Source organism: Pseudochaenichthys georgianus, chromosome 6 (genome assembly GCF_902827115.2).
Source record: "Pseudochaenichthys georgianus chromosome 6, fPseGeo1.2, whole genome shotgun sequence".
Lineage (NCBI taxonomy): Eukaryota > Metazoa > Chordata > Actinopteri > Perciformes > Channichthyidae > Pseudochaenichthys > Pseudochaenichthys georgianus.
This window is the reverse complement of record NC_047508.1, coordinates 13,421,333-13,444,427: the sequence shown is the minus strand read 5'-3', so window position 1 is coordinate 13,444,427 and position 23,095 is coordinate 13,421,333.

Genomic DNA, 23,095 nt, shown 5'->3' with positions numbered 1-23,095 from the left:
TGTGTGTGTGTGTGTGTGTGTGTGTGTGTGTGTGTGTGTGTGTGTGTGTGTGTGTGTGTGTGTGTGTGTGTGTGTGTGTGTGGAGACACTGTGATGGATCGTTGGAGCTATGTGCAGCTCAAGGCATATATGCTCGAACGGGAGCTGCCTGGACGTGTGCTGACTTTTCGTGTCAAGTGCTCGGCACAGTTGTCGGCGAAATGTCGCTCCTCTGTTTTCATTGAAACAGCTCCTTATATCCGTTAGCGCAGCTAGCTAGCACTAGATGCTAACAACAACAACAACACGTAAGGTGTGCCTCGCTCGCGCCACACAAACACACACCCTCCCGGTCCTCCCGATGGCCTGCCGGTGAGCGTGGAAGTGTGGTCTGCCACAAGCGGGCGGCAGGAGCGGGGCTGTCAGCATCAGCTTGTAGATGGTATTTTAAACTCGATGCGCTCTGAAACTACGGGGCGGCCGAGGACAAAAAATACAAATGCGTTAATCGCGTTAAAATAATTAGTGGCGTTAATTTTTTGTTGCGTTAGCGCGTTATTAGCAAGTTAACTTGACAGCCCTACTTTAAATACTTTAACACTTTCCTAATTATACTAGCATACTTTTACTAAAGTAACATTAACATGTTTAAATACAGGAGAGTATTTGTAAGAGAGTATTTGTGTAGTGTAGCATGGTCTACTTGACTTATTTAACCGAAGTGATCGTAACGTTACTTTGCAAACCGTCACCCCCCCCCCCCCCCCCCACACACACACACACACAAAATTACACGGTAACGTTGTGATTTACTTCAATTAATGATAACTACGGAGCTTGCTAACAGCAAGGCAAACTGACTACTTACCCGAGCCCCACTGTTCTCCGTCATTTTTCTCCCGTGTTGTTGTGATCACATGACTGACAAAGCCGTGCTCTGATAGGCCAGAAGTTGGTTTGATTGCATTCGGACTCGATTGCTTATCCTGTCTGAGTAGCCCGGATGATGCTGCACCGACATTTTTGACGTCGAATTTTATACACCGAAATTGTGCATTCAAATTTTTTTCACTTGAATTTTTGGGATCTGTATTTGAACATTCACATTTTTTTAACTTGAAAAAATTCAGATACATGATTTTCAAAGTAATTATTTTCAATGCTATAAATATATAACATTCAAATACTTCTGTCTCTTGTTTGCTTCCATACATTTCCGTACCATCGGAGAATTTAAAGCCTGAAATATCTCCTCACATAAAGCACTTAGCAGCTAGCTCGGAGCTAGCTAGCAATGCCGCTGATGCTAAAGTTTCAACATATTTACGATTTTTGTGGCATACAAGATATTGGAGAAATAGTATTGAAATTAAAGACATGTTGACCTACACGTTTATAATGCGTACTCATTGATTCACTCATCTTCCAAAAATCCATTTGAATATTTTGAAATGCTTCTCACAGCAAATCTTGCTATATGCTATTATATATTTAGATTAATTAATAACAAAGCATGTAATTCAGAAAAAAGAAACTGTTATTATATCGCATTATTTTGAAGGGAAGGACTGAAGGGTTAAAGGAATTTTAACTGTAAAAATTATCTTAAATAAGTGAAAAAAAAATAAACCTGTGTCTCATACACCTTATTTATTAATATGTATGGGTTATAATAAGTTATTATTATTATCTTAGTCAGACAATACCAGTGGCTTCTTGTTGGCCATTATAATTGGATCAAGTATGCCCTAATGCCTTTGGAGTATGGAGGCGTGCGAGGAAGTGCATCTCTGTCAGCAGTACAGAGCTCCTGTCACTCCGAATTGACTGAAAACACTTCATTTCTTTGCATGCTTCATTAGTTAACTTTTGGCAGTGTATGAACCAACCTCAGGTTTGTTTTAAATACACACATCTGAATATACCTTAATACTTTCACAAAAGTTGTTATTCTAGGCAAATATTTATTTAATTATTAACAAAAACCACTAGCATGTCCCTTTATACATTATGGCCCATGCCCCCCTAACATTGTCTGCATGGGCCTTCAGCTGCTGTTAATATCATTATCTTTCCTCTCAACGTGTGTTTCTCAGGCTCTCTTTGTCTTCTCTCCTCCTCTCCAGTTACCCCTCTGCATTTGTGAATCCTCCAAATTAGATTTCAGCCCTTTTAACCAGCCATCAACCAAAGAGTGTCAAATCCCTGTCTTAAATGTTCTAACAACAATGATGTCAGAGAAAATGTTGCTTCCAGGCAGGTATGCAGCAAGATATGTGCAGTTTACCACAACCAGGTTAGATCCAATCTCACTGTAAAAAGTATATTATTCCTTCATTGTTTTTTTAAAAAATTATCGTTGTCATAACTCTATTTTTGATTGACTCTGATCCAATTGTTGTTGCCCCTGCTGTTGTTTAAAGTTTTGTATCAGTCCCTCTTTCCTGAAGTCAGCTTCATTAGCTGTTATTTTTGCCGCCGTTTGTATTTGTTTATTTTTTAAGCCGTCTTTTAATCCTAAAATCCGGCTATTCATGTCCACCTCACCGGATGTTTTACACTTTGAATATTTTCTACTGCTATAATATTTCAATGTTGTTGGAACTCAATTCTGTTCTGCAACAGTATGGCAATACATGTATGTAGAGTAGTGTAAGTGGTTATCTAAGGTTTGCTGTTTGAGTTTTTGGAAATGTCACACCTAAAGGCCCTGACACACCAACCCGATTTTGGGAGTCAGAGGCCGTCAGAGGCTGTCGGGCATTCGCGGCTCCGTAGTCAGGTTGGTGTGTCCCGCACCGTCGACCGTGACACGCCTTATTTGGACTGCCAGACCAAATAATCACTCTGATTGGCTGTTCAGCTAGCAAATCAGTGCATGAGAAGCGAAGCGGAAGTGAGGGACGTAAACAAACGATTTAAGAAGGCACACACAGACTGCTATTCATTTTCATCTCATCATGGCGATCTGGAATGATGCAAACGAAGACCTGCTCATCACCTTGATCCAGGAGAGGCCAGCTCTGTATGATATTACGGAGAAAATATACTCTTCTTCTTCTCTGTCTTCCGGTTGTTGCCTCTTTTGAATGACGAATACACACTACCGCCGCCTGCTGGTAAGGAGAGTTATTGCCACTCATGCACTGAAGTCGGTGCGGTGTGTTCCCGTGCGACACATGGCCAAAACGCAGGAGAACACGGCCAGGCAACAGCCGACTTCAGCGTCGGCTAGTCCTCTGGTGACTGCTTGGTGTGTCAGGGCCTTAAGCAGTTCAGGGTTTTTAGTTTTTTCCACCCATTTATAACAGTTTAAGGTTTTCCCAGTATGATGTGTTCTGCTTTTCATTTTAATTTAATCGTTTATTTGGCAGGGCCAATGCACAGTAATTATCACTTAAAACATTACAAATGTGTCAAGCGTAACAGTGACAGATTTAGCTTTGAGCTAATTTCCATCCGCAGTTCCCTCACATAAAACATTTAAGAAAATTATATTTTACAAACATAGCAAAAACAAAATACATGATATTCAAAAAGTGCAAAAGAGCAAGATCAGCATACACAAGTATTTATGACATGGTAATACAATATAGCAGCTACGACATATAAAGTGCAAGAGGAGATACCCCTGTATTAAAGTGCATTTAGCGGTGATTGCACGTCCGTTTGTTTCTCAACCATTCTTTGAGTTGACCTTTGAAGCTATTGAGAGTGGGACAATCCCGTATCTCAGTTGGGAGGCTATTCCACAATGAGCTGCCTTTAATGGAGAGGACATTTTGTCCAAAAGTGGTCTGTCTACGGTGGACCTCACAGTCTCCTCTGGTTTCTGACCTAGTGCAGCGTCCAGTGTGTTTTTTGTGGATTAATTCCCCCAGGGGGGGGGGGGGGGGGGCAGTCCATGTAAACATTTATAAAAAAAGCACATACTTGTAAAAGACTTAAAATTGTCAAAAATTAAGAAATTGTGTTTTTCAAGGATGGTGGTGTTATGAATAAGGCTTTCTGTCAAACACCTTGATAGCTCTCTTGTACAGCTGTTCTATGGGTTTCAGGCTTGTGGCTAAAGCAAACGACCAGTTTGTAAAACAGTGTTCAATGTGGGATAGAATCACACAGTGGAGGTATGACTTTGCAGCATTGACAGTTAAGAAAGGTCTAATTTGTTTAAAATGTTGCAAGTTGAATTTAATGGTATTGGATACTTTCTTAATATGTTTCTTAAAAGTCAAGTTTGAGTCCATTATGATGACTGCAAGATACTTGAACTGGGAGACTAGTTCTATTTCTGCTCCGTTTTAAAAACATGTTGGATCCTTCGATTTTGACTGGTCGTTTACTGAACATCATGCATACTGTTTTTTTATGTTTAACTGTAAGCAAATGTTGTTCAGCCAGTGTTGAACCTTGTCCAAAGCTTTTGAGAGACAAGATGAGATCATTTCAGTGTTCTTCCCGTGTACAAAGATGACCGCATCATCGGCATACATTTGCACATTCAACTCAGGACATACATTAGGCAAGTCATTCATGTACAGTGAAAAAAGTAAGGGTCCAAGAATGGAACCTTGTGGAACCCCAACAGGGTTGACAAGGCCGGGCGATTTGGCACCATTGACCAAAACACACCTGTTTTCTGTTAGATTAGTAAGACTTAAACCAATGTATAGAAACTGCCAAAAAGTTTAAATGAGTCAGCTTTGTAAGGAGCACTTTGTGGTCAACAGTGTCAAAAGCCTTCTTGAGATCAAGGAAGACAGCACCTACATATGGGCTCGTGTCCAACATACATTTAACCTTTTCCACAAAGACACAGTTAGCTGTCTCAGTGGAGTGGTGAGCACGAAAGCCAAACTGCATTGGGTGGAGTGGAGCGAAACCTTTGTCTAAATGTTTGGTGATTAGTTTTGACACCCATTTCTCAGCAATCTTAGAGACACAGGGGAGGATGCTGATAGGTCTATAATTGGATATCTTTGCCTTATTCCCAGATTTAAAGATCGGTGTCACCGTGGCCACCTTCCAGGATGATGGAACTTCCCTCGTGCTGATAGATTGATTCACTAGTAGGGGTGTAACGGTATCCGTATTCGTCCCGTACCGTCACGGTTCGCCACATGCAGTCACACGGCGAATACGCCTTTTTTTTATGAGTGGGAAAAAAGTAATTCAGGGCAGTATCCACAGGGTTGGGTTGCAACGGAATACATGTAACGGCGTTACGTAATCAGAATACAAAAATCAAGTAACTGTATTCAGCTCGCGTTACATTTGAAAAACGAGTAATCTGATTGGAGTTACTATCGTAAACCTGAAGTGAATACATTTTGGATTACTTATTGGAATTATTGGTGGAAAGATTTCCTCTCAACATTTAATATTCAAGTAGTAACAGCCGAATCATCACAAAACCTATTACCGCCGCAGATGGACCAAAATAGCGTTTGAAAAAAAATCGCGGGTCTGCTCGCTCAGTGAAACAATAACAACGAAACATGGAGGAACAAAAGTCTGCGTTTAAATCGCGTGTGTGTATATATATGTGTGTGGTTAAAACACATCAGCCTGCGGTCGCTCTTTAGTCTTTAGCCTTACTAATGATTATTTCTGAAGGTATACACAGTGAAGGCGGTGCGTGAAAGGCGGTGCGTGAAAGGCGGTGCGTGAAAGGCACTGCGCGGCGTGCTCGTCTTCTCAGAGGCTGAGTTAACCCTCCCGCTGCCTCCTGGCGCTGCAGAGATGTCATGAAGTGAAGGAGGTTTTCCTTCTAAAAAACAGCTGTGGGCAGCAGATACTGTGAGTGTCACGGACATGCATTCATAGATCAAGGCAGACTGGTGCACACACTCTCCTGTTTTGCCAATCCGGTGCTTAAACTATAGCTCTACACCCCTGGCCGAAATGTCCTTAAAATGAAGTCCGAGTTCGACATTTTAATTGTCCTGCCAACACTGGCAGGACAGAAGGCGACACACCCGTTCTAAGCCGTGTCCCTCACTCCTCACATCCCAAGCTGCATCCCCAAAACGTGTATTATGTTGTTAAATCGTTTCAGATGTGCTCTTGATAAGCCATTAAAACAGTAAAAACACGTTCAGTTTCCTTTTTTGTGTCTCCTGTTCACCAAAACATACCCATCTGTGATGGAAAAAGAAAGTAATCCAAAAGTAATCTAAAAGTAATCTGATTACTGTTGTATATATAAGACTATGGACTACGACATTTAGGTTGACCGTTTATTGAACACGTTGTTGCATACGCTTCCATGACAACACCACAGCCGTATCCGGTTCACACATCCCAAAACTCCCGGTGCCATCTTAAAGGCACAGTCACACCTGATGTGACACATACATAACATTTACCCCTCCCCACAAGGAACCCAATTAACTTTTAGCTATCTACTCTAGATGAACTGGGTAGACTGCCAGTCACCAGTATAGCCATGTGGATTATTCTGCCACGCAACAGACTATGCTCTGAACATTACCCCTGAGAGTCACAAGCTCACAATATAGTCTTCCAAGTATCTTGGTCTGACCCGGACACGGGCCGGATGAGCTTCAAAACGAACCACTGGCTCAACCGGCTTAGGTGGGAACCCGGCTGGACCCTGCAACTGCTCATCAGAAAAAACAAAGTCCCCGTCCTCCCTGGGCCCTGGGTCCAAGATGGGGGGCGGTGCCACCTTCCGAAGCCGGCTTGCATGCCACCGTGATCCGTCGGCCAAACGAAAGGTGGCTGACCCCAGTTGAGCGGTGACCTTCATCGGCGCCGTCCAGAAGGATAGCAGCTTGTGGTCCCGGTTAGGACGGTGAATCTTGACCCAGTCCCCCACTGTGAAGGGAGGCGCTCTCACCCTCCGTCTCTTGTCGAACCGCTGCTTCATGCAACGCTGAGCCTCTGCAACCCTGGCACTCTGGCAGGGTGTGGCTGTTGGCGTGATGGCCGCCGGGGCCCGTAGCCGATCCAAAGGGAGCTGCAGCTCACGGGCCATCATCAAGAGGGCTGGGGAGCTGCCGGTAGTTGAATGCGGCGTCGCCCGGTAGTGAAGCAAGGTGCGAAGCAGCGCGGCTGAGAACGGAAGACCATCTGCCAGGTGTGCTCTGATCCCGTTCTTTAGGGTTTGGTTGAACCTTTCCACCCCCCCATTTGCTTGCGGGTGGTAGAAAGCTGTACGGATGTGTTTAATCCCCCTCTCTTCCACAAAGGTGGCGAACTCAGAGGAGACAAATTGTGGGCCGTTATCCGTAGTGATGGCGTTAGGACTGCCCCACCGAGCAAACAGAGAGGAGAGGAAGTCTGTGACCACCCGAGCTGTTACGGACTGTGAAGCTGACAATTGAGCGGCCCGACCAAGCAAGGAGGCAGAGGCAGAACGTCCAAAAATATAACCCGGCGTGAGCATTTATTAAAAACATGGGCACAAAGTTCACCGCCTCAATCTGCGGTTCTCCTTTCACCCATCCTGCAGCCACAAGGATCTCACACACACACCCAGCCCTCTCAACAGACAGGGCAACAGAGCCTACATACCCACCCTCCAATCATCACAACAAGACACAGGTGAGGGGGGAGGAGACACCACAGGACACCAGGTGCACACAATCATCAGCCACAGACAACCTATACTGTGCAATCACGCTAACAAAGTGCCATATCATCCGGCCTGAAGCCGTCAGTCCATAGTGACGAAGCCACCTTCGCCACATTTCCTTCCTCCTCTCCCCCGGAAGCACAGTGTCTGTACAGTCTCGTGGGTCCGGGTCCGCCTCCTCGACCCGCAAACGCTGCTCCTCCTGCTGGTCTCTCGTCTCCTGCGGCTCGTCTCTCGTCTCCTGCTGCCCAACAGCCGTGGCCCCCTGGTCCGTTCCAGGCACAGCCACCCCCAGCCGCAGTTCCTCTCCTTGGTCCCTCCTCTTCCCTCTCGCAATTTTCACCTCCTCACTTGGTCAAATCCCACTTCTGACACCAATTGTGAAGCTGACAATTGAGCGGCCCGACCAAGCAAGGAGGCAGAGGCAGAACGTCCAAAAATATAACCCGGCGTGGGCATTTATTAAAAACATGGGCACAAAGTTCACCGCCTCAATCTGCGGTTCTCCTTTCACCCATCCTGCAGCCACAAGGATCTCACACACACACACACACACCCAGCCCTCTCAACAGACAGGGCAACAGAGCCTACATACCCACCCTCCAATCATCACAACAAGGAAGCGTTGGTGGTGCGGGACGCCATGCAGCTCCCCACAGATGTCCAGCTGCATGTGCTCCCAAGGCGCGTGTGGCCACTGCAAGGGCTGCAGGGGCGGTGGGAGTGGCGGGCCAGTTTTGCCACTGACCAGGCAGGCCGTGCACTCCTTCACCATTGTCTCTATATCTCGATCTATGCCCGGCCACCACACCAAATCCCTGCAGCGCTGTTTTACCTTCACGATACCCAGGTGGCCCTCGTGCGCCATAGACAATACGCGGGCCCTGAGGTTGATGGGAACGAACGTGCGGAGGCCCCGAGCCACACAGACACCGTTCCAGCAGGTCAGCTCGTCCTTGACCCGATGAAAAGACGCCAGCTCCTCCGGGAACTTCGCAGGCCATCCCTCCCGGATGTAAGTGCGGAGCCGGGAGAGAGTGGGGTCCTCCTCCGACGCGAGCCGAAGGTCATCCAGGGAAACCGCGGCCTGAAGCGGGGCGTGGAGCATGAGTATGAGCTCTGACTCTGTTGCGTCCGGGCCCTCGCCGGGCGCTGGGGTGGGGGTGGCGCGGGAGAACAGGTCAGCCACCACATTCTCCCTGCCGGGAGTAAACACTGTGGTGAAGTCATACGGCAGGAGTCTCTCTGACCAGCGGTAGATCCTCAGCGGTTTGTGCCCCGACCCCGATGTAGCAAGCAGGGCTGTAAGAGCTTGATGGTCAGTATGCAACGTAAAATGCCGCCCATACACGTACATGTGCCACCGCTCGCACGCCCAGACGCAGGCCAGCGCCTCCCGCTCCCCCACTGAGTATTTCTGTTCGGCCGAGTTGAGGGACCAAGAGGCGAACGCCACTGGGCGTTCTGTGACCCCCTGGATCTGGGACAGCACCGCCCCTATTGCCGTATTGGACGCGTCACAGGTCACGAACGTGGGGCTCTTCAGGTCAAAGAATGCGAGCACCGGCGTTGAGGTGAGCTGCGTCTTGAGCTGGCGAATAGCGGCAGAGCAGGCCGGGGTCCACTCCCAGACCACGTCCTGTTTCAGGAGTTCACGTAGTGGGGAGGTGGTCGAGGAGTACTGAGGAAGAAAGCGCAGGTAGTAGGCCGTCATCCCCAGAAATGAAGAGATCTGAGCCGGACAGGACGGCTCAGGCAGGCGCAGCACCGCCTCTACGTTGGAGTGTAACGGGCTGAGGCCGTCGGCGGTCAGGCGGAACCCCACAAACTCGATGGCTGGAACAGCGAAGGTGCACTTTTCCCCATTGAGTGTGAGGTTGTGACTGGCGAGGCCAGGCGTTCGTCATGAACGGCTGGTGAAGCACCATGAACCACTATGTCATCCAGGAAGACGACCACGCCCGGGATGCCGGCGAAGATGGTGGACATGATTTTTTGAAAACAGCTGGGGGCCGAGCTGAGGCCAAAAGGCATGCGGGTGTAGCGAAACACTCCGACATGAGTCACGAAAGCTGTAAGGCTGCGGCTGTCAGGGTGCAGCGGAACCTGCAGGTAGCCTTGACGAAGGTCTAGTTTCGTGAACATGGAAGAGCCGTAGAATTGTGCGGCTAGCTCCTCCACTGTGGGCAGCGGATACCTGTCGGGTATCACGGCCTTGTTCACCGGCCTGAGGTCGATGCACGGGCGCAGGCCCCCTGACTTCTTCTTCACCACCACCAGGTTTGAAATCCACGGGGAAGCATCAATGCGTTCGATGATGCCCGCGTCCAAGAGTTTTTGCAGCTCGGCGGTGACGTCGTCGCGCAGGGCGAGAGGCAGGCGGCGTATGGGCTGAATCACGGGGTGTACCTCAGGCTTGAGGAGGGGCTGGTGGTCAAAGGCGGTGAGGCAGCCCAAACCACTGAACAGGGCAGGCCAGCGCTGATGCCACGGCGAGCCAACAGACAAGATAGCGGCCCCAGAATTGTCCACAAGGGTGAAACCCAACTCACAAAACAAATCAAAACCCATGAGGTTGGCCCCCTGGTGAGACACTTGAAAGGTGAATGCGGGGAGAGTCTTAGTCCCGTAACGCACAGCCAAGGTGATTGTGCCAGCCATTCCAATTTTAGAGTGTCCATACCCGTACAAATCCTCGGCGTCGGCGGTGATTGTTCGGAGCGGAAAGAGACGCCGGACCCTGGAAACATTCAGGAGGGACTTGGAGGCCCCCGTATCCAGCAGCAGCGGGAGGCAGACCCCATCCAGCTCCACCGTGCAGCACTTTAGCCGTCGGGAGATGGCGCCCACGGAGTGGATGGTCGTCGGTGCGTGTGGCCCAGGCGTACGTGGAGGTGGGCCGTCGGCTGCAGGAACAGAGCGACAGACCCGTGCAAAATGGTTCTGTCTGCCACAGCGTTGACACCTCTGTCCCTTAGCAGGGCAGTTCGGAGCTCGACTCTGGTGCGATGATGAGCCACAATTATCACAGGGCCGGCGTGCTGCCGTACGCTGGCGTGCTGCCGTACCCTGGCGTGCTGCCGTACCCTGGCGTGCTGCAAAGTTCACATCATAGTTGTCCTCAGGGAAAACCTCCCCGTGAGGCTCCATGGGTAGCGCCACCGTTTGAGTTAGTAGCATGGGTCTGTGGGGAAAGGAACCGGAGGAGGGAGCTAGCTGGAATGCTAAGGCTGCTGCTGACTCAAACTGGAAAGCTACCTCCACTGCTCTTGTTAAAGTGAGCTTGTCTGTCATCATTAGTAGCTTTTCTCTGAGAGTCGAGCTGTTAGTGTGCTCAGCCAGCTGATCCCGTATTAGTTCATCCTCCAGCGCCCCGAATTTACAGAGGCTGGCTAGTCCCCTCAGATCAGCCACGTAATGGTGGACGGACTCACCCGCCTGTTGCCGGCGTTGCCGAAAAACAATCCGCCGGAGCATAACATTTTGTGGGGCAGCAAAGTGTCCAGTGAGCAGTGTAACACAGTCCGCATATTTCGGAGCGAGTCCGAGAGTCCGAAAAATCCGCTGTCCCTCGCTGCCCAGTGAGTGTATCAGCAGGGCTTTCTTCCTGTCGTCGTTAGCTTCAGCTAGCCCCGCGGCTACTATGAACGTTTCGAAGGACTCAAGCCAGCGAACCCACGGAATCGGCGGTTCGCCCGGCAGTGCGAGGAACGGGGAGAGAGGTGAGAGTAGAGAATCCATAATCCTCGTCGCCAATGTTGTATATATAAGACTATGGACTACGACATTTAGGTTGACCGTTTATTGAACACGTTGTTGCATACGCTTCCATGACAACACCACAACAACACAACCGTATCCGGTTCACACATCCCAAAACTCCCGGTGCCATCTTAAAGGCACAGTCACACCTGATGTGACACATACATAACAATTACGTCTTTTTTAAGACACGTAACTGTAACTGTATTCGGATTATTTTCAGAGCCATGTAATCAGTAATCAGTAACTGATTACATTTACAAAGTAACCCTCCCAACCCTGAGTATCCACTACACTATATATACACTCCAGGGGGCGGTATTGCGCCTAAAAGCTGTTTGCCAGCCGCCCTTAAACAACAAATGAAGAACAAGAAGAAACACAACAACAAAACGAACAAAATACAAGAAGAAGAAAAGTTAGTATGGTGAGTTCAGATAACACACAGGAGCTAGAACCCACCTGCTTCTTTTAAATCAGCTGTGTGGGAACATTTCGGGTTCCCTGTGGACTACAATAACGATGGATGAGGTGTGCGAGTGGTGGATCGGACGAGGACGGTGTGTCGACGTTGTTCTACAGCGGTGCAGTATGCTAATGGCACACACACGCCAAACATGCTAAATGATATCAGAAGGCATCACCCAGATTTGCCACTCACCGGAGCCCGGCAAAAGACAACAGCAGTTCAACAGCTGATCCCCGCTGTTTTTAAGAAGCCAATAGACATGAGAGCCGAGAGACCAAAAATAAATAACGGAAGCTTTTGGCATATGTTTTTCAACGACTTTGCACTCTTGAAACACTTTCTTATTATTTATGATGTAATATTTTCAAGTAGAGATGTCCCGATCCGATCACGTGATCGGGGATCGGAGCCGATCACGTGATTTTCAAAAAATACATACTTTTTATTTATTTAATGTTACAAAACAAAAATGACCATGTTCACGTCTTAAAGTCATCCTGAGGACTTAGTTTTGGTTTAAAATTACACAACATCATGTATGTGTTGCTTTCTTTGGGCTTGTTTTCATAGACCTGGTTGCTTATTTCTCTGAAATCTGGCAACAGAGTGGGCAGGGCGCAGTGTCTAATAGTAGCAGTAAGCTAACGAGAGGCTACGTTCAGCTGGTGACTCGGGAGTCTGTTTAGAAGTATTATAAAATTGAAAGCGAAGGCAGTGTAACAGCCAGATGCAATGTTTGCAAGGCAGAGGTTCCGCGTGGTGGAAAGAACAGAGCTACGTTCAACACGACCAATCTAATACGCTACCTGAGAAACAAACACCAATAACAACACGGCGAGTACACAGCGGCCACTCAGGTAACGGCACTGAAACAACCGACACTTTCAGAGACTTTTAAAAGGAAAGAGAAACTGCCCCAGAACAGTGAAAAGGCCAACACAATAACAGCCAAGATAGCTGAGTTTATCGCGTTGGATGACCAGCCGTTATCTGTTACCTTTTTTTTCTCTTAATGCATCGCATAAAGATCGGATCGGGAAAAATCGGTATCGGCAGATTGTCAAAATCAAATGATCAGAATCGGATCGGGAGCAAAAAAAGGTGATCGGGACATCCCTATTTTCAAGACATCCTTTTTAGTTTTACAGCTTGATGAAACCTTTTTGTTTGACATCAGCCATTATAGATAATATGGCCATCTGAGTGTACTGTGTATGGATTGTTTTTAACTGTTTAATACAGTTAATTATTCAAAATGTCAGAGTTCTTTATTTTTAAACTGAAACTTGCACTACTGTTCAAACATAAATAACAACAAACCTGGAATTATGCATTTGGGACTTTTTTTTCTTTTTTGTTGTTGTACCGAACCATACCGAACCGTGACCTCCAAACCGAGGTACAAAACCGAACCGTGACTTCTGTGAACCGTTACACCCCTATTCACTAGTAATTGGTTTTATTAGACCGTCGGTATGTGTCTTTATACAGTTGGTGTCATAATCATATGCATCCCTAGCCTTAGAACCTCTTAACCCTGAGATTATATTTTTACCTCAACCTCTGTGATATCCTCCAGGTAAAAAACGGGGTGTCTTTTAAACATTGAGGCTTTTTTAGAGACATCTTCTATGAAATTGAAGAATAACCATATTTATAATTAATTGCTTAGTTATGTGTTGGATAATATAAGAAGCATACATCATTTTTGCCTAAATTTCCCCACTGTTATTCCAGTACTGAGAGCTACATTTTTCTATATATTAAAAATAATATTTCTAGTGTTAAAAAGTATCTCATATTTATTTGCTACATATGTATTTTTTTAATATATTTTTGTACTACGGGTATATTTATTTCACCTTCTTATTTGCAAGACGCTATGCAACTAATTATTTGGTGTATCTATAAAACATATATCATAGGTTTAAATTAGCCAAAACCTAATTAATCCCCTTAAGTCCATGTATTAAAAATAGTATATTTTCATTTAGTTTAAATTCTGACACTGTTTTGACTTAAGAGATGGACAACTAAGTGGGATGTCAGTGGGATTTTAATATTTAAAATATAGATGTGAAACAATTCATCATAGATTTAAATTTGTAGCTGTTCTTATTATTTATTAATGATACATTGTATGGTATTATAACAAATCTCAATGTATTATGAATATGAATTATCTTGATCCCACCATCTACATTTGAAATGTTTTTTTAATGTATGTATTCCTTGTTACCTATTGCTTGTCTTTGTCTTCCTCTTTCAATACTATGATATTTATTGTATCATTGAAACATGCAGCATCAAATAACTAATTAAATGTGGTTTCTTGTAAAGTACACAGCTGTCTTTATATTTGCTGTAGATGTGGAGCTATTATTAGACCTTAAAAAAAGCTTGATCCTCCCTACTCATGTCCTCCTTCCCTTCCTCTTGCTACAGATTGCTCTGTTTATTCTTGCCTCCACATCTCTACTGTTCCCTCTTTTATCCTCCTGCCACCTCCACCATCCTCTCCCTCCACTTCCCTCTTCTTCTTCTTCTTCTTCTTCTTCTTCACCTCTCCTGTATCATTGTCACTCTGCATTTCTCTATTTATTCCTCGCCTTTCATCCTGCACCTCATTTCCTCTCTTTTCTCCTCCACCTTGCACTCCCTGCATCATTTTGAAACTATTTTGCTCAACACTCACTAGTACACAATCTCTCTTACACCCTTTCCTCTTCCCCTCACCTCCTCCCTCCTCCATACTGCTGCATTATTCAGACTGAGTGCTATTTGGAATAGCTTGTTGTCCCAGAGTACCTCTCCTCTCATCGCGCTCCATGAAGCATCGCTGTGGTGTTTAACCCCTCCCTGCCAAACCCCGCCTGCACCAGACACACACACACACACACACACACACACACACACACACACACACACACACACACACACACACACACACACACACACACACACACACACACACACACGCATCAAGTCAGGGCATCACACCCACAGACAAACTCATGAATTCCTTCCATTCATGCCCCTACTGAGGTGAATGTAAAGAAGTGTTCCCCCATTGCTATTTCACACATGATCCTCTTTTGTTCTCCTCTTCCTCAAATACCAGCCAGGGGTCCTCAGAGATCACTGAAGCAGCAGCTGCAGGCAGATGCACGGCCAGACTACAACAGCATATCGCGTCTTTTATTCATAGCTACCAGCAGCACGGAGCTGAAGCACTTCAACTGGCGGCGTCACAGAAGCAGGGACAAAGTTCTGCACCGACGAGGAAAAAGGAAACGAGAGGAAACATATGGTGCATATTTAATGGGCTCAAAAAGCAGGGAGGTCTGAATGAAAATACAAAGGGATACAAATACCTCATTCACATCAACGGTATTTCAGGGCCGGTGTTGTGTCACATTATGCCTCCCCGTCATGAAATGCCCCCCTTGTCACGGGAACGCGCATTTCTAAATGATACGTTTACGCCTCTAAATGACACGTTTACACCATAGGTTTACACCTTAAAAAGATGGTTAAAACGAAAAAGAAACGTTCAGGGTTTTATTAATGGTAATATTCAGACTGTGAGTTGTTTAGTGGTAGCTCATAGTCTGATTCTTATGGTTTAACTTTCGCTCCGTATTTGAGATGTCGAAATTCATTCGTCACTTCCTTTTCAGTTTTTGTTGGGTGGGATTCATAGAAACCTCTTTTCTATATAAGATAATTATTACATTACATTACATGTCATTTGTTAGGCGCTTTTATCCAAAGCGACTTACATACATTCAGGACAATCCCCACAGGAGCAATTACCTGCATTACATTATTTCTTGATCTGGGCTAAGGGGAGTGTTGGAGCTATATATCTCTTAATATTATTTAATAGTTTAACATTTATTTTCTTGCTGTTTATAGTGTTTATTGTAAATATATTCTTAGTTAGTCTCATACGTTAAAGTAATTTATATGCTTTTATTTTGAAGGCATGTTTTGGGCACTGGGTGGTTAGAGCACCTGGTGTAATTGTATATATTGGAGACAGGTGGGTGGTGGGAGCCAGAGCACTAGTAGGCAAACGGTTTTTTAGCAGGGTGTTTCAAGCCACATAAAGGAAAGCCATATAGGAAAGGCTTAAGGAAGAGATATAGGAAACCTGTTCATTGTACTTTGTTAATGGAATAAAATGCACAAATGGAGGTTCTTGTCTGGATTTGGATGACCATTGCCCTGCGTAAGATCTGCTAACTTGCCTCAGCGGCTGTATTTTTTAAAGTTAATTATCCGTTTTATGTCTACATGATTTTGGCTGCTACAGGGAGACTGCAAGGTTTCTTATATTAAACTTTGCCTATAAAAATCTAATAAATCTTCAAAATAAATGTTTATTTTATGTGTGATAATGTCAACCTGATCTCACCAGAATGTGTGACTCCAGCACGACTCCTTAACACCGCATTGCGTGGTGGAGTCACTAACTTTGTTACATTCACGTGTCTGCACCACGCAAACAACCCCAATTGGATAATGTACACAATTTTAGTATGGATAATATGTCACTTTATTTCTTTATTTCATTCAACATGTATTATTAATTACTGTGTATGTAAATGTGTGGACAATTGCAGGACTAGCACTCACTCCATATTGGTTTTATTTCTGACTCGGATGATAAACCAGGCCTGTCATAAAATGCCCCCCCCCCCCCCCAAAAGAGGTTTCTATGAATCCCACCCTCGAGCATTTTTCAGGGTATGGTTCTAGGACTGGCACCAATAAATGGAGCAAGTTTCAGGAATGTCACACTTTTATTTTGTAAGATAGCAAGGGGGGGCATATCGTGATGGCCAGGCCTGTCATAAAATGCCCCCCCCCCCAAAAAGAAGAGGTTTCTATGAATCCCACCCTCGAGCATTTTTCAGGGTATGGTTCTAGGACTGGCACCAATAAATGGAGCAAGTTTCAGGAATGTCACACTTTTATTTTGTAAGATAGCAAGGGGGGGCATATTGTGATGGCCAGGCCTGTCATAAAATGCCCCCCCCCAAACAAAAGAGGTTTCTATTAATCCCACCCTCGAGCATTTTTCAGGGTATGGTTCTAGGACTGGTACCAATAAATGGAGCAAGTTTCAGGAATGTCACACTTTTATTTTGTACGCATAGCGTATATAATAATATGCTGACAAAGACTATGTAACATTTGTAAACATATTTGATTATTAGATGACAACTATGTAAAATTAACAATACATTTTAAAGCACGTTTATACAGACAGGACGTAACAATAATGATTAAAAAAAAGATTAAAAACAACAAAAACTGAAAAGGAAGTGACGAATGAATTTCGACATCTCAAATACGGAGCGAAAGTTAAACCATAAGAATCAGACTATGAGCTACCACTAAACAACACACAGTCTGAATATTACCATTAATAAAAACCCTGAACGTTTACTTTTCGTTTTAAACATCTTTTTAAGGTGTAAACCTATGGTGTAAACGTGTCATTTAGAGGCGTAAACGTATCATTTAGAAATGCGCGTTCCCGTGACAAGGGGGGCATTTCATGACGGGGGCTGAAGTCGAATAGTCCAAAAATCAGCTCCTAAGTTCTAACCCTATCGTCTATTCCTTGACCTCTGAGTGAAACGTCACGGGGTTAAGGGATAGTGGACAGGAGAATTCAAAAGGACTTAGGAGAAGAGACTGCGGTACTTTAGAGAATCCGAATGCACTTTCACTATCCGACGTGTTTATGATGCGCCAGCGGACGTCATTGTGTGCGTCTGCTGCTGTGGGGAAACTATGGAAACCACAGTTTTCTATACAGCGGACTACAACATGGATGTTTAATAAGAACGAGGGACTTCTGTAAACTCATCTAGAGACTCTGCACCGTGCTCTGATGCTGCTGCTTTGCTTTATGAACGTGGACAACAGAGAAACATATTCTTCATGACCAAAGTTGGAATTGAAATAAAAAAGGAAAGTGAAACTTCTGCTCGTCACCCTCTCCTCCGGTCCACATTAATACAAATGATCCCAATACATATGATTGTATGAACTAAAGATCTTAAAATCAATACAAATGTATTTATTATAAACATTAGTCCTTAACATCTATCACTGTGTATATCACCATTCAAACATCTTTTAAAAGTTGAACAAACCCCACACAGCTCAGTAAAGACTGTGAAATGTTGACTTTATTTGATCATTGCAGTGAAAACTAACGTTCATATTTCTCTTTTTGATTATAATACTGATGAACGTTCAAAACAAAGCACTTTGGCAACGTACCACCTATGTTTTAAAATGCTTAATAAGCACCGTAACTTTCATGATATCATTTCTCGGTCATAATCGGTTGTTTCCGTGAACGGCCGACTGTTGAGTGACGGCAAATGCTGCGGCTGCAAGGCATTGTGGGGCAGCATTTTCGCTTCTCCTGTTGGTTAGGGAGGTGGTTCCTAAGCTAAAGGAGGTTATAAAGGAAGTTTGAAACCTCCTTTCCTATCACTCTCATCATTCTAGAGAATTCGAACGGCACTTATCATGGCTGCCACTGAGGGACTTCCGGGTCATTTCACTCCTTTAGGAAGGTTCCTAAGCTAAATGGACTATTCGACTTCAGCCGGGGACTCGGGAGGCATAATGTCACACAACACCGGTCGTTCCGAATGTTGTCACATGCTACCCACATCTGTAAACAATAACATACTCAAATAAACTGTACCTTATCCAACAATAATAATATCTCGACGTCTATAGTTGTAGTGTTGAAATCAGTAGGTTTCGCTGTGCAACATCATATCATATCGCTGCTAAATTCACCTCAATAGTAAATGGTATATTAGCCTCATGCTAACCGGAGATGAAGGATTTTCAGAATAAAAGCTTAACAACTGGTTGTGCACAAGAACTTCTGGTTTTTCAGTATAAAACAGCATCTAAACTGACGGTATGTTTAAGGTACATTATAGGGATCGACCGATATGGCTTTTTCAAGGCCGATACCGATAGCGATTATTAGTAATCAAGGAGACCGATAACCGATATTTGGAACCGATATACATTTGCAGTAAAAAAAAAAAATCTTGGTGTCAAAATGTAGAATAACACAAACTCCAACACAACTTCTTTGAAATGCATTTAAGCATATATGATGTTTTAATTAACTTTTAAACATCTTACAACTGGTTTTCCTCTCTCTGTGCCCTTTTCTTTAGTGCAGCCATCTGCAATGAGTTAGAGAGAGACAAGAAGTGGGGCTGCAGGCTGACATGCTTAACTAACAATAATGCTTAATTTATTATATCTGTCTATCTAGTATAAAATCCCAATAAGCTGCTAGCAACTGTAAAACACTAGTGCTAATGTTTTGCAAACTATTAAAAGTGAGGCTATTAATGTAGACCTAACGTTAGTCTAGTAGCCTCACTTCTAATATTTTGCTAAACATTTGCTAAATACATGTTGATTAGCTAATGAGCTTCCACATATCAACCTGAAAAAACTGCGAGGCTCACTCGCAGCCCCTCCCCCCCCCTCCGCCACCACAGTACTTACTACTCCGCTGTGAGACCTGCATACGCACCCCCAACTCTGACTGACTTCCCGCATCCCTGTGTAACTGGGAAACTGATAGAATTGGATCATAAAATCGTGGTGTTTTTGCAACTTCAGCATAGGGGATTGGGATGTTTATTGAACTTCGGTTTAACACATGTATGGCTCTGCCGCTCAGCGCTGCTGCTTGCTTCAGTCTGTGTCTGCGTTCTTTCGCACCTTCCTGTAATCTGAGAAGGTCCCGCCTCTCTGGCTGGCTCCCGCCTGGAAAATCTTCAGTAATAGCCTATCAGATAGCGCTGTGGGCGGGACATTGCTCGTGTACACAGAGTGGTGACTGCAGCCAGAGAAACGGCCGCATCAGAGCCAACGTTTTATCGGCAATTTGATAAAAAAAAAGGCCGATACCGATAATCGGTCAAATGCGGAATATCGGCCCCGATAATCGGCCAAACCGATAATCGGTCGACCCTACTACATTATGCTATCAAAACATTGATTTTAATTTCTAACAGTAGAAGATATTAATTGTGTCTCGTCATGTTGTTTCCATAGCAACGACTTCAAACAATAACAACTAACCGCTAGCCGCAAAGCTAGCATCACAGCCACTGCTCCGTTTTCGGAGACTTTGCACACGTTTTTCACAAACATGTTCACACGCTAGGAGTACTTCCATTCGCTTCGTCTTGATCTGTAGATGTGATCTGATCTGTCGTGTGTCCCCCAACTCCTCTCCAAAGTTCAGATATTTAATAAAATACTCAGGGGAGTTTCCTGAATTTTCATGCCCAAAGCCAAGCACTAAGCCCTGTGTAAATTAAGAGTCTGATCTCGGGCACTTTTGTCCACTTTCCCTGGTGGTAGAAACTCAAGCCAGACATCCCTGGAATAGTCTCAGAGAGTAGATGATCAGTGGGGCCTTGTTTTTACTGAATGATGTGTTTTGTATGGGGAATTCAAATATGAGCTTATTTTTAGGATTTTCGGACTTTGCACACGTTTTCACAAACATTTTAGGAGTATGGGAGTATTTCCATTCGCTTCGTCTTGATCTGTAGATGATTTGATGTGTCGTGTGTCTCCCAACTCCTCTCCAAAGTTCAGATACTATATAAAAATACTAAAAGGTAAATAAAACATTAAACATAATGACAAAATAACAACCTGAAAGATATGTATTCTATCTACACATTTCATAATTATTTAATCTAGTGGCCTTATAAAAGTAACGCAGAATATATATTTTTTAATTGTAACTAATTAGAAACATTATTTATGTGCACAAGTACATGGGACCCCACCATAGCACCCCACACATAACAAGCTGTCCCCGAGTTCCTCCGGCTGCAGTCCGCAGACGGCCGGTGTGTGGCAGCAGAGCGCTGGGAGCAGAGGGATGTGAGTATATGACGGATTATGACGGATGACGGGTGCGACGGAAATACACCCGAACACCTCTGGTGACACGTGTCACTACCCGATCCGTCCCCCCTGCCCGATCGGTACTCTGCGCATGTGCGAGATGGTCCGCCATATTGGACAACTCCGGACGGCAACCCAAGATGGACACTTGACACAGTGGCTTTTAGCAAAGCTCAAAAATAAAACGAGAGAGAGATGAGTTATTGTTATTACAACGTGACTTCACTATTATTTAACAACTCTTTTTATGGGGTTCCTTTATATGGGGTTAAGTACATTGTCAGAATAAGTGAGAAATGAATTTAACTTCTGTTAGACATTACATTACATTACATTGCATTTAGCTGACGCTTTTATCCAAAGCGACTTACAATAAGTGCATTCGACCAGGAAGACACAACCTTGAAGAAAACAGAATCATATAAGTACATCAGGTTTCATAGGTTAAGTACATTGTCAGAATAAGTGAGAAATGGATTTAACTTCTGTTAGACAGCTATCATACTGAATACATATTTACTGTGAATGTATGCACAAATGTATGGCATATGGCTGTCTAACAGAAGTTACATTAACTTCTCACTTATTCTGACAATGTACTTAACCCCACATAAAGAACCCAATAAAAAGAGTTGTTAAATAATAGTTAAGTCACGTTGTAATAACAACCACGGCCTGTGGAACTGCCAGTCAGCTGTTCCTAAAGCTGACTTCATCTCTGGCTACGCTTCCCTGCAATCTCTGGATTTCCTTGCTCTCACTGAGACTTGGATTACTCCATTCAACACATCCACCCCAGCAGCTCTCTCCACAGCATATTCCTTCTCCCATACATCCAGACCCACTGGCAGAGGAGGTGGCACTGGTCTCCTGCTCTCTCCCAAATGGAGCTTTTCCCTCTTCAAGCTACCTAACTTCACTCCTTCCACCTTTGAATTCCATGCCGTCACAGTAACCCATCCTATACAATTAACCATTGTTGTTCTCTACCGTCCACCAGGCGCCTTGGGGAACTTGTTGGAGGAATTGGATAATCTCCTGTCACACATCCCTGAAACTGGCCCTCCCGCTGTACTTCTCGGAGACTTCAACCTCCAGACGGGGAAGATAGACGAACTAACATCTCTGTTAACCGCCTTTGCTTTCTCACTGTCTCCGTCCCCACCAACTCATAAAGCTGGCAATGTCCTTGATCTCATATTCTCAAGGAACTGCGCTACTTCTAACCTCTCTGTAAAGCCGCTCCACACATCCGATCACTTCTTCATTTCATTCTCTCTACCCCTTTCCAAACATAACAAACTAATCTCTTCTCATCCTGCACCTGTCCGCCGTAACCTCCGTTCCCTCTCCCCCTCTACCTTTGCCTCATCGGTGCTCTCAGCCCTCCCTTCCTCTGACTCGTTCCAACTCCTGCCTCCAAACTCTGCTGCGGAAACTCTCCTCTCTACTCTCTCATCCTCTCTGGACTCTCTCTGTCCTCTCACATCTCGGCAGGCTCGTCAGTCCCCTCCTGTTCCCTGGCTAAATGACGCACTGCGTGCTAATAGAACCGTCCTTAGGGCAGCAGAGCGGAAATGGTGGAAATCCAAACACCGTGACGACCTCCTAACCTATCAGGCTCTCCTCTCCTCTTTCTCTGCTTCGATCTCTCAGGCAAAAAGCACTTTCTTTCAAGATAAGATCCAATCTTCCTATTCCAATCCTAAAAAAACTATTTTCCATCTTCTCCACCCTCTTGGACCCTCCCAAGCCCCTCCCCCCTCCTCACTTCTGTCAAGCGACTTTGTTAACCACTTTGAAAAAAGGTTGATGATATTCGCTCTTCTTTTTCTGACTCACCTTTACTCACCGATGGGTCACCAGACCCTCCTTCCACCCGCACACAAACCTCCTTTTCCCCTCTCTCCAAGTGAGGTTCTTACCCTCATTACATCTGCCCGCCCTACCACCTGTCCTCTGGACCCTATCCCTTCAAACCTCCTTCAGACTATCGCTCCTGATATTCTACCTTTTCCCACCCATTTCATCAACACTTCTAACTTCTGGTCACTTTCCAACAGTCTCAAGGAGGCAAGAGTAAACCCTCTCCTAAAGGAAACCCACTCTCAACCCGTCTGATGTTATAAACTACAGGCCTGTCTCTCTCCTCCCGTTCCTGTCTAAAACACTTGAACGTGCTGTCTTTAAACAACTCTCCTGCTATCTCCATCAGAACAACCTTCTGGATCCGCACCAGTCTGGTTTGAAGGCAGGCCACTCCACAGAAACTGCTCTTATTGCTGTCA